Source organism: Molothrus ater, chromosome 37, assembly GCF_012460135.2.
Source record: "Molothrus ater isolate BHLD 08-10-18 breed brown headed cowbird chromosome 37, BPBGC_Mater_1.1, whole genome shotgun sequence".
Taxonomy (NCBI): Eukaryota; Metazoa; Chordata; class Aves; order Passeriformes; family Icteridae; genus Molothrus; species Molothrus ater.
Genome location: NC_071664.1, coordinates 479,694 through 496,396, shown reverse-complemented (window position 1 = coordinate 496,396; position 16,703 = coordinate 479,694). Strand labels below are relative to the sequence as shown.

The following is a 16,703-nucleotide window of genomic DNA, read 5'->3' as shown; positions in this document are numbered from 1 at the left end:
AGAGACCCGAGCGGGGCAAATGATGGGGAGCTCTTTTTTGCAATAATCATGAGACATTCAAGTCTTGGAAGGCTTAGTGATGGTATTTCTGAGGATTTTACCAACTCAATTTTTGTGGTCTGGAGGTTTTTTTGGGCAGAATCTTGGCGGTCTGGAGATTTTTATGGACACAAAATGTCTGGTGACTTCTAGAGATGGGTAGGGGCAGGTGTAATGCCCATCAAAATGCTCTCATACCTTGTTTTTCTCTTGGAAATAGGATTTCTCATTTCCAAACCTCAGCCCAGTCTCTGGGCCCTGTCTCTGGGAACACCAACTGTTGATTAATTTTATCAGTCATCCAGTGAGGCTCAATGGCCGATTAACAGAAGATATCTCCCTGAAAGGGAGGATTGTCAATGGGGCTCAATGGCCCATTGACAGAAGATATCTCCCTGGAGGGATGATGGGTTGTGGAAAAGATAAAAATAAACTGCCCCACCTGGTTTTAACAGCTTGCCCATTAATAGAGAATATCTGCCCTGGAGTTAGGAGGGATGGATCATGGAAGGGATAAAGAACACTGCTCCACCTGGTTTCAACAGATGGTGATAAAATACATACTGCTGGTTACATCTTGTATTGCAACATAAGACAAGATGGACATGGACCAGGGGTTGATGCCAGGCACGGTGGGCACCAGGACAGGGGGGACACAGGGACACTGGGGACATGGTCCAGAGGGTGACAGCAGGCAGCAGGGACACCGTATCGAGGTGACACCAGCGGGTGTTCCTAGAGACAGGGTCCACAGACTGCGCTGAAGTTTGGATATGAGAAATCCTATTTCCAAGAGAAAACAGGCCTCTGGGACTCCCCCTTCTCTGTGCTGCTGGGGTTTCCCCGCAGCCCCCAGGGGTTCCCTGGCTCCCCCTCTCTGGGCTCCCCCTTAGCAATTCCGGGGCTCTTGGGGTCCCAGCGCTCCCGTTTCCCCTGACTCTGCTCCAGGCTGTGGGGAGCTCCAGGGCTTCCCCCTCGCCAGGGTGTTCCCCTCTCCGGGCTGAATCCTGGCGGTCTCCTCTCTCTGGGCTGCACACTTCGGTGTCCCACTTTTCTCCCCTCTCCTGCCCTTCCCCATGGAAAAACAACCTCCCGGGACACCCCCAAAATCTCCCCAATGAGCATTTGTGGCTTCGCTTTGGAGTCCTTTGAGCTCCAAAATTCCCCCCCTCCCCAAAAAAATACCCTCCCATGGAGCCCCCAGGATATTTGGGTGAGCTCCCCCTCTGCGGTCACCTGAGATATGGGGGGGAAATGCCCCAGGGGCCGGGAGGGCTGCGGACACAGCAAGGGCTGGAGCGTGTGGTCCCTCCAGTGCCACTTCCTGCTCCTCCTCCTCTATCCCAGCTCTTCCTCCTACTCCTCCTCCACACCTCCTCCTCATCCTCCTTCTCTTGTTCCCTCCAGCCCTGGTCCCGCTGCTTCTCCCTCCCCGCTCCACCATCCCATTCCTCCTGCCCCGGTCCCGCAGCCCTCGCAGCCCGCGGCAGGAGCAGGGATGGAGCCAGGACAGGTCGGGATGGGCAGCGCGGGGCTCTTGGCTGCTCCCACCCGCTGGGGCCGGGGGAAACCCGGCCCAGGGAGAAGGAGAGGCAAACTGGGAAACCTGGGGGCTGCAGATCCACACTGGGGCTTGTTGGGGACCCTGCTTGAGGCCTTCCAGCTTCTGGGGCTCCTGTCGGGCGATCTGGGAAGGGGGAACACAGAGAGGGCTGGGGGATGCCCGGAGTGGCATGGCTGGGAGGAACTGGGCTGTACTGGGATCATCCAGGGATCATTTTGGAAGTGAGTAGGAACCTGCCGGGCCAATTGAGACCATATTGGGGGCTAATGGGATATACTGGGAATGGCTGGGATCATTCTGAGAGTGAGTGGGAGCTGCTGTGAGCAACTGGGAGCACGCTGGGAGCAAATGACATCATACTGGGACTGATTGTGTTGATGTAGCTGGAGGGCAGCTGGGACCATACTGGGATCGATTGGATGCAACTAGGATTATACTTGGACCATACTGGGAATGGTGGTACATGACTTGGATCGTACTGGAGGTTACTGGGATCATACTGCTGTTAAAAGGGAGCAACTGGGATCACACTTTGGGCTACTGAGAGCAATGGAGAGTGTCTGAGGTTGGAAATGCAAGATGTGGGTGGGGGTGTGTATTCTATTGCCATCTGGTAGAGGTGGGGCAGTTATCTTCTATTAACTGGGCAGTTTTCTTTCTCTCTTCCACAACCCCTCCAGGGAGATATCTTCTGTTAACGGGCCATTAAGCCCCATTGACAATCCTCCCTTTCAGGGAGATATCTTCCTTTAATGGGCCATTGAGCCTCACTGCATGACTGATAAAATTACATCATCCCATTGTGAGATGCCCCACCCAGGGGGAGGAGCAAAGCATCCCTACCTGCATATAATCAGAGATTTGGAACACCACAGTCAGGCTTTTCCCACTGGATTCCCAGAGGAGCAGCTTTTCTTCTCCACTGGATTCCCAGAGGAGCAGCTTTTCTTCTCCACTGGATTCACCAAGGAAGACCAGACCTATCTATACCACCACTGGACCTTTGGAGGAAAACTACACCCTTCTGCAGGATCACTGCTTCAAAAGAACCACATCTGCCACACCAGGAGGACAGCAGAGACCATTTAATTGGACTAACAGGCTGTCGGGTTGGATTCTGACTCTGTCAGTGGTTTTTCTGTACTACTGCATTTTCATTTTATTTTTCCTAGCAAAGAACTGTTATTCCTATTTCCATATCTTTCCCTGAGTGCCCCTTAATTTCAAAATTATAGTAATTTGGAGGGAGGGGGTTTACATTTTCAATTTTAAGGGAGGCTCTGCCTTCCTTAGCAGACACCTGTTTTTCAAACCAAGACAGGCAGCGGGACCATGAAACCCAACGCGTTCAGCCCTTGTTTTCCCCCAAACCAGGATTTCCCATTCCCAAACCTTGGCCCGATGCAGGAGAAGGAGGCCATGAGGAAGAGGAAGATGGCCCGGGAGGCCCAGGCAGGTGAGGAGGAAGTCAGTGCCCCTTTCCCCCTCTCTCCTGCTCCATCTCCCAGCCCAGCACAGCCCCCGGCTGCAGGACAACCCTGCTGCCAAAGCTGTCCTGCTGGGGACGCACTGGGGGCATCTCCTTGCCCTTCCCTGTGGCACGGAGGCAAATCCCATCCTCTCCTTGTCCTTCCTCCCCCAGACCAGGAGCTGATGATGGAGAGCAGGGAGGATGAGTCAACACAGCAGAACCTCGTGGAAGAGGCCGTTTTGAGTGGCTCCACAGCACAGGAATCCAATTGGGAGGAAAAACCTCGGAGATCCCTCACAAGGAGGGACTGCAAACGCAGATCACGGGGATCTGAGGAGGAAAGACCCTCCCTGGGCTGGGGAGGTGGCCGGAGCTCAGAGCTGAGGGTCCATGAGCAGCTTCAGTGTAAGGAGAAACCCCACAAGTGCTTGAAATGTGGGAAGAGCTTTAGCCAGAGATCCAACCTGCTGTGCCACATGAGAATCCACACGGGGGAGAGGCCCTATATATGTGAGGAGTGTGGGAAGAGCTTCAGCCAGAGATCCAACCTGCTGCGCCACATGAGAATCCACACGGGGGAGAGGCCCTATATATGTGAGGAGTGTGGGAATAGCTTCAGCCGGAGATGCAACCTGCTGTGCCACATGAGAATCCACATGGGGGAGAGGCCCTATATATGTGAGGAGTGTGGGAAGAGATTCAGGCAGAGATTCAACTTGACTGTCCACCTGAGGAGCCACACCGAGGAGAGGCCTTACAAGTGTGGGGAGTGTGAGAAGAGCTTCAGCCGGACATGCCACCTGATTGTCCACATGAGGAGGCACAGCGGGGAGAGGCCCTACCAGTGTGATAAATGCAGAAAGGGGTTTCAGACCAGCTCTGATCTCCTCAGGCACCAGCGCACTCACACAGAGGAGAGACCCTTCCTCTGCCCTGACTGTGGGAAAGGCTTCAAGCACAACTCCTCCCTTGTCAGCCACCAGTGCATGCACACCCGGGAGAGGCCCTATGAGTGTCCTGAGTGTGGGAAGAGATTCACCCAGAAGTCGAACCTGATTGTCCACAAGAGGATCCACACCGGTGAGAGGCCCTATGAGTGTGGGCAGTGTGGGAAGAGCTTCTGCCAGCGCTCCCACCTGATCTACCACCAGAGGAGCCACACAGGGGAGAAGCCCTATGAATGTGATCAATGCAGGAAGAGGTTTCAGAGCAGCTCTCATCTTGTCAGGCACCAGCGGATTCACAAGGACGAGCGGCCCTTTCGCTGCCCTGACTGCGGGAAGGGCTTCAGGGACAGCTCCACCATCGTGACCCACCAGCGCATCCACACCGGGGAGAGGCCCTATGAGTGTCCAGAGTGTGGGAAGAGCTTCTCACAGAGCTCTATCTTGAGTAGACACCAGCAGAGCCAGCACTAAGGAAGCCCTGCGAGTGCCCCGCATGCAGGGAGAGTTTCCTGTGCTCCTCCAGCTCCATCCCCCATGGGATCCACACTGGATGATCCCCAGCGCGCGCCGGTGGGCAGAGGCCTGGTGACCCATGGTGCCGGTGATCTGTGTTGGGAAGACACCTGGCTGGAGGGCTCCGCATCCTCCTGGCTCCCCATGGGCACCTGCACACATCCACAGACAAACATCAGAAATCCCTTGTGGAGAGCAGATTGGTCAACTTCTGACTGTAGAAAAATCTCACCTTTTTCATCATCTAGTGGCATTGAGGAATACTGGATAGCCTTGCAGGTCTTCTCCAACATAAATCCATTGTTTTAGTTCTCCATGGCCCATGACTGTCTTTCACAGCCAAATGAGGACAGACTGGGGAAAAACCCCTGATTTTGGAGACAGTGGGATGGAAACCCGTCCAAAAAAGGTTCTTCCCACCCACCCAAGCACATGGATGCTCTGCTGGCAGGGACATGTAAATAATTTTGTTTTGGCCTTGATTTTTATTTCCTTTCTGTTCATCCCTTTGAAACTCCTGAAGGTGGGGTAAAAATAAAGACATTGAACTAAGGCATGGATGGGGGCATGGGAGGACAATGACATGGGTGGGGACAAGGGGGGACATGGAAATAGCTGGAGACATGGGAGGACACCGACATGGAGCGTGACATGGGGGTGATGCCCTAAGTTTTAGCTTTCATATTTTTCAGATTCTATACTGCCTTGTTGTGTAACTCTGAATTTTGTATTAATTGTTAGTAAGTTCTCTTCACAGGGTAGTTAGACAAAACGATCCTTTTCCAGCTTAAGAATACAAGGACAACTGTTACGCGCTCAGGCCCAAAAAGCATAAACAGTGAGTTGAAGGGAGAAGACAAGGCCATGGATGGGACTTGGTTGTATTGCACTAAATAGTTTATTTAGTAGTTGTTCTGCACTGGGTAACAGGAATTTTGTACTGCGTATGTCATGTAGATTATTCCCCCTTCCTCATCACATCGTTTCTCCCCATGCACTCCTTTCTACACACCTGGTGGTCTGCCCCATGGATACCCCTCCCCTCGCCCCTCCCCAATGGGATCCCATTGGCCACGGTCCTCTTTCCCCGCCCCCTTTCCCCTGGGGGATAAAACCCCACTGCAGGTAAAGGTTCGGCCTCTTTTGCCACCTGGGTGGTCGCTGCAGCCAGCAGTGTCCCATCACAAGCCAATAAACAGGATACTCGTCCCCACGTGCTGGAAGAGCGCTCTTTGTCTTTTGTCTTCAGTCCATGCAGGTCCTTGTGGGCCTGGGTTCCAGCTAGCCGGATTGGACCCATACAAAGCCCAGAGAACCACGGATTATTGCAGGTGGCGCCCACGTGTTCGTCTCCCATGACGGCCAGGAAGTAGCTGGTAATTCCATGAGTGGATTACGTTAGCTTTTAGACTTCCACCTTCCTCTGACTTCTTTGTTGTGTTTTTGTCGACAAGAAGGCTAGAGGGTGGGATCGTGACCCCACAAAGCCCAAGGTGGGCCGATCCCGGACAAGGACTTCTTTACACTTGTCCCAGCCAGCCAAGTCCCCAAGCGGGGTGAGTATTCCCCACACGTCTTAGGGGCACCCCAGGGGGGCCCTTAGAGGTTGGGGGTAGCTCCCGGTGCAGGAAAATCTCCGGTCCTGAAGATGGTTTGCGTTTCCTGTGCGGCAGCGCAGGCAGGGTGGCTCCGGCACTCTGACAATGCCTGCGCGCTGTTTTGGGGTAGCGCGTTCCCAGCGGCGTGTTCCCGCGCTAAACCCGGTGCTGCGTGCAGGTTCCAGCACTGCGGCAGCGCGGGCGGTGGCAGAGTGTCTGCAGCTTGCGTTTTTGCCAAGGGCGGACATGCCCGGGCAGGACCCGGCAGGCGGCGCGGACCCACTCCAGCCGCCCATGCGGCATCCACGTGGTGGAGGGGCTGGCAGCTGTTGTTTGCCATTTTAAAAGCCGCGCGGTCTCTACGCAAGCAGCTTGTCTCTCCCCCGGGGAGAAGGGGTGGGGAAGAGGCTGCCCGGATTTTCCCGGATTGGCTGTGGACTCAGTGCTTTCAGTTTTGTTTGTGCTCACTGTAAAGAAGGTAGATTTACGTGCTGCAGGAAGCAGATAGGGGTGCTAAGTTTTCTGCGGCACAGAGGAGCGTTTATACCCTAATTTTAGAAACCCTAAGTAGTGGAAATGTTACGGTTTCCAAAGCAGTTTTGAAACTGTTTGTTCACTAGATATCTTTTCATTTCCCTCAGTTTATCCAGCAGAATGTTAATTCTGTCTCTGCCTGGGATAAAATTGGAGCCTTGTTAACAGCTAAAGTGGAACAGGGAGATGGGACGGTGTCTCAATTTTCCCCTGTGTTCCTGGTGATTTGGAAAGAAGTCCTGAAGAGGGATTTGAAAGGACAGCCAGAGCAAATCTCCCCTCCTGCGGCTTCCCCTACCCCTCTCCCTAAACCCTCTGCCCCTGAACTGAGAGAGAGCAGCGAGGCTTTCCGGCAATTTCAGGGTACCTGGCACTGCCACTGCTCCCCTGGCTTCCCGCCTCTCTCCCAGTACCCTGGCCCTGGCAGTTGTGCGTAGGCTGACAGAGAACCTTCCCTGCACCCCTCTAACCTTGCTCCTGTTACCCCGAAGTCCTGTTCTAACGCCCCCATTCCCAAAATGGCTGCGACCACAAGGTTGGCATTCAGGAAACTGCTGACCGCATGGCCGGAGCCCAAAATGGCGGCATCCACCAGCCCTCCCCCTACCCTTCTTCTCCCCACAATCCCTTTTGCCCACCTGTCCCCTCCCCCGACCCCTTCCGGTCCCACAACCTCTTCCTTCCCTTGGACGCTCTTCCCCTTGCCTTTGTGTCCCCGCCCCCCATTACATCATGCTGTTTCCCCGCCCCCTTACATCATCCTGTGACCCCACCCCTGGTTCCAATGGTTTCCCCGCCCCCCTGCCTGTTCTCCATGCCCCCTTATCTGGGTCCCAAGAGGGTGGGGCCAAGGGTTGGGGAGGTGGGGCTGAGGGCTTGGGGGTGGGGCTGAGGGCTGGGGGGTGGGGCTGAGGGCCGGGGGGGTGGGGCCGATGGTTGGGGGCTGAGGCTGAGGACTGGGGGGATGGGTCCCTGCCCGATTCCCACGGGGGTGGGGCAGGGGGAGGGGGAGGGGATGTCCCTCCTCCCAGTTACCAAGGCGCCAGGGTGGGAGGGGCAGAGGCAGGGGGTGTACCCCCTCCCAGTCTCCATGGGGGTGGGGTGAAGGGTGTTTCCCCGCCTGCTTCCCAAGGCAGTGGGGCTGGAGGAGGGGGGGTGGTCCCCCTGCCCGGTCCCACGGGGGTGGGGCTGAAGGGAGAAATCCTGGGGTCCAAAACAGGAAGGAAGAAGTCATCCCCTTGGTAGCCTCTGTTCAATACACAGGTGGTAGGGCTGGTCCTAGATCCTACCAGCCCTCATATCACTCAAAATGTGAGTTATGTAAAAGTCAATTCGAATTTGGGACAAATAGTGAAATTTTTAGAAGCATGATGAGAGCTACATTAACATCCCTTGAATTTGTTCCTGCTGACATTGTAGATCTTTTCCAGTGCCTGCTTACCCAGTCAGAGTTCCATCTATGGGAAAGCTCCTGGAAGAGATCTCTCAGGGATCTCGTGGAAGAACTTAAGCAAACCCCTCAGGGTGCCAAAGATTTAGAGAATACTAACATTACCTATGAACATCTGTGCGGCAAAGGGGAGTGGGCTAAGCCTGAGGACCAAGATCAGGTGCTGTCAAAATTCTTTCTAGATAAGATTTCAAAGGCTGCAGATAAGGCTTTTAACCAGCTACCAACTGCTGAAGCTAGTGGTAGTTTCCTTGACATTAAACAGTCTCCTTCAGAAAGTTTCTTGCAGTTTGTGGACTGGCTCCGTGCACAGGTTGAGAGACAAGTATGGGATTCCGAGACACAGATGGAGATAGTGAAAGAGATGGCACAGAGGAATTCCAATGAAGTCTGCAGCAGGGTGCTCCTGGGACTGCCTCTCAACCCCCCACCTACACTAGCAGAGATGATGGAAGCCTGTGCTAGGAAGGCAGAACTGTTTGCTGCGTGGGAGGTGTGGTCAAGGCCGTCAAACCCAGAGACTGTGGCAGCTCTATCTCCAGGAGTGAGGAGACAACCGATGTCACCAGAACAACTTCAACATGTCATTTGCTTCATATGCAAAAAACCAGGACTCTTTGCCCAGGACTGCCCCCAAAGCCAGCAACAAAAGCACCCCTCACACCAAAAAACGCCGATGCCAGCGCGCACCTGCCCCGCACCACGACATAAATGCAGCGGGCTTCCCTGAAGGGGAAACCTCCCTCAAAACAGAAAATGGGGAGGAAGGGAAGCGGGGTGCAGGAATACAAAATAACAATTTACAGGATAAAATCTGGTGGCCTCACAAGCGTTTCAAGCTTGTGTCCACCAAAGCTTTTGCTTTCAGGTCTACCCAGTGGACGGTCATTGGAGTGGACCTGCCAGAGGACTTGCAGAGCTTGACAAAAGATCGCACAAGATTGGACAGTGAGTACTTTGTTATTGGGGACACTGCACACACACCCATGGAGATTGAGGTGGCTCCCATGACCATCAAAGGGGACATACCTAACCTCATTCTCCTGATGCCCTGTCCACAGCCACCCTTCTATTTGGCCAAGGGGCAAATCATCGCCCAGGCCATTCCTATTCCACCAGAAATTTCAGTAGATGACAAGGCACCAGGTGTATACTGAGCAGAAGTGGTTGGCGAGGACAAACCCATTATGGGTTGCAACCTAATCCGTGGAACAGAACATCTCCACGTGGAAGGGTTGCTTGACCCAGGGGCAGATGTGACAATCATACCTGAAAGGTTGTGGCCGTCACATTGGGACTTGCAGCCCGTGGCTTGTCAAATCCAAGGTGTAGGAGGATTCACATTGGCAAAGATATCAGAGAGCATTGTGCAAATTGAGGGACCAGATGGAAAGTTGGCCAGTGTCCGTCCATTTGTTACTAATTACAAAGCTCCCTCGTGGGGTAGAGACACCAAGTCCCACTGGGGGGTCAAATTGGTCATCCCTAAGACACCGCAGGATTTTTTTAAGCGGTCACTGTTGAGCTTCTGGTCCACAAGTTAACATGGCTGAAAAATGACCCAGTCTGGGTAAAACAGTGGCCACTCAGTGATGAAAAGATAGAGGCACTCGAGGAGCTTGTGGCAGAACAATTGGCTAAAGGACACATTGAAGAGACATCTAGCTGCTGGAATTCCCCGGTCTTTGTAATAAAAAAGCCAGGGAAGGATAAGTGGTGGCTTCTCCATGATTTAAGAGAAATAAACAAAAGAATTGTGGACATGGGGTCTCTCCAGCCAGGGATGCCCTCCCCAACGATGCTCCCCCAAAACTGGCAATTGGCTGTCCTAGACATCAAGGACTGTTTCTTCCATATTCCCCTACACCCGGAGGATGCACCACGGTTTGCCTTCTCGGTTCCCACCACCAACCAAAAAGCCCCAATGAAGTGCTACTACTGGAAAGTATTGCCTCAGGGGATGAAATGCAGTCCATCCATCTGCCAGGGGTACGTGGCTTCATTGCTGTCCCCAGTGCACGCCCAGAAAAAAGAGGCAATCATGCTACACTACATGGATGATGTGCTTGCTTGTGCCCCCAATGACACAATACTCCAAGACACACTTGACCTAGTGGTTAAAGTTTTAACCTCTCCTGGATTCCAGCTGCAGGAAAACAAGGTTCCGAGGATGCCACCTTGGAATTACCTGGGCTTGCAAATCACTGTGCAGACCATTGTTCCGCAGAAATTGGAAATTAAGACTGATCCCAAAACCCTAGCAGATCTCCATTCCTTGTGTCTTTGAACTGGGTCAGGCCTTGGCTGGGTCTCACCAACAAGGACCTAGCTCCCCTTCTCAATTTACTGAAGGGAGAGAGAGAGCTAGCCTCTCCCAGGGAACTGACCCCGGAGGCAAAAACCGCCCTCCAAAAAGTGCAGAAGGCTTTGGCTGAGAGGCAGGCTCATTGTTATAAGCCTGAGTTGCCTTGCGAATTCATTGTTTTGGGGAAGTTACCACATACACACAGGTTGATATTCCAGTGGTTTGAAGTAGAAAAGGATCCACTTCTAATCATAGAGAGGGTTTTCCTCTCCCATCAGCGATCCAAAACCATCACACAGCCACAGGAGCTGATAGTTCAGCTGATCTGGAAGGCCAGGTTAAGATTGCGTGAGCTGGCCGGTTGTGACTTTGAATGTATTCACCTTCCAGTCCACCTTGCTAAGGAGGTAAAGAGCTCTCCTGAGAGGCTGACCAAAAAGAGTTTCAACGACAGCCCCTCGGGCGATCCCGGCTGCAGACCCCGCCTTTGGAGCACCCGGACCCTGAGCTGTGCCAAGCCCCTCGGGTGATCCCGGCTGCAGACCCCGCCTTTGGAGCACCCAGACCTGGAGCTGTGCTGAGCCCCTTGGGCGATTCCCCCTGCAGACCCCGCCTTTGGAGCACCCGGACCCTGAGCTGTGCCGAGCCCCTTGGGCGATTCCCCCTGCAGACCCCGCCTTTGGAGCACCCGGACCCTGAGCTGTGCCGAGCCCCTCGGGTGATTCCCCCTGCAGACCCCGCCTTTGGAACACCCAGACCCGGAGCTGTGCCGAGCCCCTTGGGCGATTCCCCCTGCAGACCCCGCCTTTGGAACACCCAGACCCAGAGCTGTGCCCATCCCCTCGGGTGATTCCCCCTGCAGAATCCCGCCTTTGGAACACCCAGACCTTGAGCTGTACCGAGTCCCCCGTCCTGCCCTGAGCTCCGTTCCCTTGGTAACTACAGCTCCGGCTGCTCAGGGGAACTCTCTAAAGGAATCACCTTATCGAAACACTAAAAGTTCTGTTAAAAGAAAGCCCTCTCCTGATTCATCCTAAAAATATGGGAGAAAGGCTATAGAAGATAAAAATCCCAAAAGAATGGGATAAAGGGATTAGTCTATTTCCATTAAGAGAGGTTCTCATAGGAAGGGACGGACCAGAGTTTGTAAATGCTCCTTTGACTTTGTCTGAGGTCTGAAATTTTAAGAAATAAATAAAAGGGATTTTTAGAGGATTCCATAGGCATAGCTGAACAATTAGACCAATTTTTAGGTCCAAACATTTATACTTGAGAAGAAATGCGGTCTGTAATGAAAATAATATTTTTCTCAAGAAGAAAGGTAATTAATCAGAGCAACTGAAATAAAAGCTTAGGAAAAAGATAATCCACGGGGACCCCCAGAGAAGACAAAATGTCAACTGTACCTCCTAAATAAAGTTAAAATATTGAGGAGGGGTGTAAACACATGAATAATTATCGTAATTACATAACCAAGGGAATAAATGAGACAGCATATCAAAGGCGAAATGCAAAAACAAAAGGTTTTTGAGGGACAGCTTTTAGAGGAGAAAGAAGAAACTCCAACTAAATAGATAAACAAACTTAAGAGAAATAGGAAAATGGTCCTAAGTAAGCAGAAGATCTGAAAATCTTTAAAGAGATGGGCACAGAGGAGGAATAGGGAGGTCATAAGCTCTACGTTTTTTTTTTTTTTGAGGGACAAATACCATCTGGAGCCTGTGATAACTTTAAAAGTGGGTCCCCAAGAAGAAGAATTAGAATTTGTAATAGACACAGGGGCAGAGAGAACCTGCCTGTTATATGTTCCAAAAAGTTACAGTGTGAGCAAACATATGGTGAAAGCAACAGAGGCAAAAAGAGAAAGTTTTACATTTCTCGTCATTAAAGATGTGGTAATTGAGAGAAGAAACTAGAATTTGGATGGGAGATGTCTTATTGGTCCCAGGGGCAGGTAGCAATTTATTGGGAAGAGTCTTACAAGTGCAATTAAGAATAGGAGTTATATCAGAAAATGGGAAAATGACAGCTAGGGTTCTAAAATTAGGCCAAGAAGATGAAGGAAAAAAAATCAACAAAGAAGTTTGGGCTAGAGAAGGAGATAGGAGAGGATTAAATATCAACCCCATAAGGGTTACAATTGAGAGAGAAGATTGTCCCATACTTGTACGTCAGTATCCTGTATCTTTAGAGGGACAGGAAGGTTTGAAGCCAGTAATAGAAGGACTAATAAAGGATGGGGCATTAGAACCTTGTATGTCTCCTCATAATATCCCTATTCCCCCAGTAAAGTCTGATGGGAGTTATAGACTAGTACAAGATTTAAGGGAGCTTAATAAAAGAACTCAGACTCACTACCCAGTGGTAAAATATCTTAGACACTTAATAAATAAAAGTAGCTGGAAACCCAACCATGAGAAAATTGCAAGAATTTTATTCCTTCTCCCTCCCTCTTCAAAGAGGGAGATCAGAAAATTACCTAGATTATTGAAATATTATAGATTATAGATTGAGGGATACACACAGGTAGCAAAATTTGTGTATGAAAAAAATTGACAGAAGGAAATGATATAAAACAGACCAAAGAAGATATTGTTAAATTAAAAGAGTTAAGTTAAAACTAGCCTAAGTACTAGCTTTAAGCTTACCCTTGTTTGAAAAATCCTTTATCATTTATACATAAATACAGAAAATGGAATAGCTCATAAAATTTTAATTCAGGAGTGAAGAAGAGTAAAAAATATCTAGTAGCTTATATATCAAAAGATGTTAGACCCAGTTAGCCACAGCTAGCCAGTATGTATTTAAGTTATAATAGCTACTGCAATCCTAGTAAAAGAAAGTTCTAAGCTTACTTTTAGAAGTAAATTAGTTAAGTTCACCTCGCACCGTCTGAGGTGTGTTGAATCAAAAAAAAAAAAAAGGCAAGAAGGAAAGAAAGAGAGAAGTTGAAGTAGGGAGGTGGTTAGCAAACTCTGAGATGTCAGAATGTGAAGGGATGACATCTTGGTGCTAGAAGAGAGCAGGAGTGTGAATGGGGGTTTTTTGCATGAAAGGCAAGGAAGTGTCTTAACACATGGTTGTTTAGGAGGTTATTCAATGCCGAACTGGGGTCCAGAAAGGGTTTAGCAGGACGGACCCTCCTTGAAGAGAAAAGAGGAGAAGTTGACTAGAGAAAGGAAAAGAATGTCAGGAGCACCTGGGGACGCCAAGTTTGGGGTTGTCAAGGCTGGGAGGTGTCTGACCGCTCCCTAGGAGCGGCGGGGTCTCGGGGGCTGCGGCGGGCACCGATCCATGGAGGTGGCCCGGCGGCGGTGCTGGCAGCAGGGGACACACGGGTTTGCCGGGCAGGAGCGGGGCTGGCTCCGTGGCGGAACTGCCGGGGGGCTCCCAGACTGCCGGGGGCCCGAGCCCAGGATGGCAGCGTCGGCCCCGGTAAGCGGGACTAGAGAGAGAGAGAAGGAAAGAGAAAGAGAGAGAAGAAGAGAGAGAGAGAGGGGGAAAAAGAGACCCAAGGCTGCCCCCAGGGTCCCCATGCCCGTGGCTGCTCCCCCCTGCTCCGGCCCTGCAGCGAGGTGGCAGCACCGGGGGAAGGGCAAAGAACGCATTGACAGCAAGGCCTGAAAAGACGGGGAGGGGGCTAGCACTAAAAGATAAAATCAAAGCAGAGATTGATGACTCTCCAAACCTCACAAAGTAGGTTGTTTTTCTTAAGTAAGAAGGTTTTTTTTTAGTTTTTTTCTTTTGTGTGTTTTGTTTGCTGTTAAAAATAAGTTGTTTTTTTTCTGAAGAATGGGTTTGTAAGGCTAAAACAATTAAATGCTGCCCAAAAAGTAAAAAGCAATAGATGTGATACATCTCTTGTTGAAATTGGTCAGGCTTTTCTTATTTAACTAACTGTAACTCAAAGAAAGAAGAATTTGCCTCTGCAGCTATTAGCACAGCTGGATAGAAGAAGAGGCTGCTGTAGAGAAAGCTTTTAGCTAAACCCAGAAAGTTTGGAAGAAAAGTGAATGGTAGAAGTCAATACAGTATTGTCTTCCTTTTATTACTATGCTAGTAGGAAGTCCTTTCCAGGTACTACTGAAGCAACAATCAGAATCATGGAAAGAGGGTGAATTCATGCCAACAGAATCAAAGGACTTGTGAAGAAACCTGAAGAATGGACTATCACATTTAAACCGGGTGATACCGAACTGACTTTCCAATGGGGACTGAATGGTAATAGTTTAGAAAAACCCAAACGATCCAAGAAATGTACAAAGAATAACACTGAATTAAGAAGTAAGACAATGCTTATATCACTGGTTTCAAGCAGTACCTGAATAAAACATCTCCTTTGGGGAGGAATACTTCAGATAAAAAGATCAAGACTGTTTTTGTATTCTGACCTTAGCCTGTGAATTGTACAGGGGGGAAGGGGAATTACTATTTCCATTAGTAAACTTTATTTGATTCATTCCAATACTGGACATGCTAGCTGGGTTATAAGTAAATGCTTGAATTGTGGGAATAATTAGTATTGTGGTTCACAAAATTTATGCTCTTAGTGCAAAAAGTGTTAAAGTAATAACTTTGTTTTGTGGATGGGAATTATTAGTGCCTGTTGAATGAGAGATACCTGAAGAACGGTGAGAGACCACAGTTAAAGGGTGTCAAAACCAATTTGCCTAGAAACTAGTTAAGAGAAAGTGACAAGGAAATAGAGGGCAAGACCAGATTGGCCTCTGTATTTTGCCACTGAGAAGATCAAATACACCTGCTGTGGGTTGCAACCTCACAGGCATGGGAGGTGGGAGCCATAATGGAGCTCTGTTATTCCTGTTTCTGGCACTCATTTGTTCTCTTTTCCCTTCTGGGATACCAGCAAGATCGTGTCACAAATGCTACAGAAAGCATCACGTGGAAAGAAACCAAAGTTCCTCTTTTATTACACACACCTATGTCAACAGCCACTGTTATAACCCATCCAAATTAAGAACCTGTAGGCAAAAAGGAGAAAATTATTAGATCACAAGAAACTTAGGAAAAAGTGGTAATAGATTTGGAATTGAATGTCCAAATGTAGAGAGATGGATTTATTTTACATTTAATCTTGAAGAGACAGTTCAAGATTTGGTAAAAAAACAAATAGTAAATATAAAGGTAAAACCAGCACAGCAATTTAACTCTGTATTGACCCCAAATTATCGATTCAGTCGTATTACAAGACTCCAAGCAGTTATAGAAATGATAGCAAATAAAGCCGCCCAGGCAGTAAAGTTAATATCAAGTCAGCTAAGCCAAACAAAACCTGTAGTGTATCAGAATAGGCTGGCTTTAGACTATTTATTGGCAAAAGAAGGGGGTGTTTGTGGAAAGTTTAATATATCAGATTGTTGAAGATTGATGACCACAGAAAAGTCATTCTAGCAAAAGCAAAAGAAATCAAAGAGAAAAAAAAATATATATGCATATAATTACCCAGGTACCGGTCCAAAATAATTAGAAAACAATGTTAAAACCTAGCTGGTGGGGTAATGTATTAGAAGAAATTAAGATCTTTCATTTTATGTGTTACAACTCTTTTTATATCTCTTCCTTGTGTAATCCCCTCTTTTATTTTGCCAGCATAGTCCAGAAGATGCAAGTAGATAAGAAATATTGCTCAAGCCAAATGATTTACAAAGAATAAGAGTGGGGATTGTGAAAAATGCATGTATTTTATGATTGGATTTTTTGCAAATATTAAAAATAATATTATACGTGTTGTGTTAGAAAGTAATGCTGTATTAATTCTCTTAAGTACTGTGTTAAATATAGTTTTAGGTTATAAAAATTGTTAAAATAGAAACGATGCTATGTAGGATACTTTTTTAAAAAGAAAGGACTCGCAGTGAGATAGCAGCCACGGGACACCTAAATCTTTCAGAGAAAAAGAATTTATTGCACTCTTATCAGAAGAAACGAACTTCTTCCCGCCTTCAAGGCGCTGTTAGGATTTGGAGGAAGAAGTTGCCGATGACCAGACAGAATCCTGTATTTAAACGGAATTTATGCATCATGTATGAAGCGGATGAATATGCAACAGGCTATTGTTTTTAAGGGTTAATCCTTTGTTAACGGGTGTCCTTTTTCGGGCTCGTGCTGCCCAGAAAAAGGTACCCGGACGTCCGTAACTCTTTGTATTTATTGTCTCATATTGTCCTAATTCAACTTGTCCAAATTATTATTACTCTAATTGTATTACTATTTTTATAACCATTTTATTACCAATAAACTTTTAAAATTTTGAAAACAAGT

At 49.0% G+C, this 16,703-nt stretch overlaps 1 pseudogene; it reads left to right on the top strand.

The window, feature by feature from the left end:
• Window positions 1-3,004: 3,004 nt before the first annotated feature.
• The window catches only part of LOC118700807 (zinc finger protein 850-like), a 105,714-nt pseudogene continuing 92,015 nt past the window's right edge, over window positions 3,005-16,703 (top strand).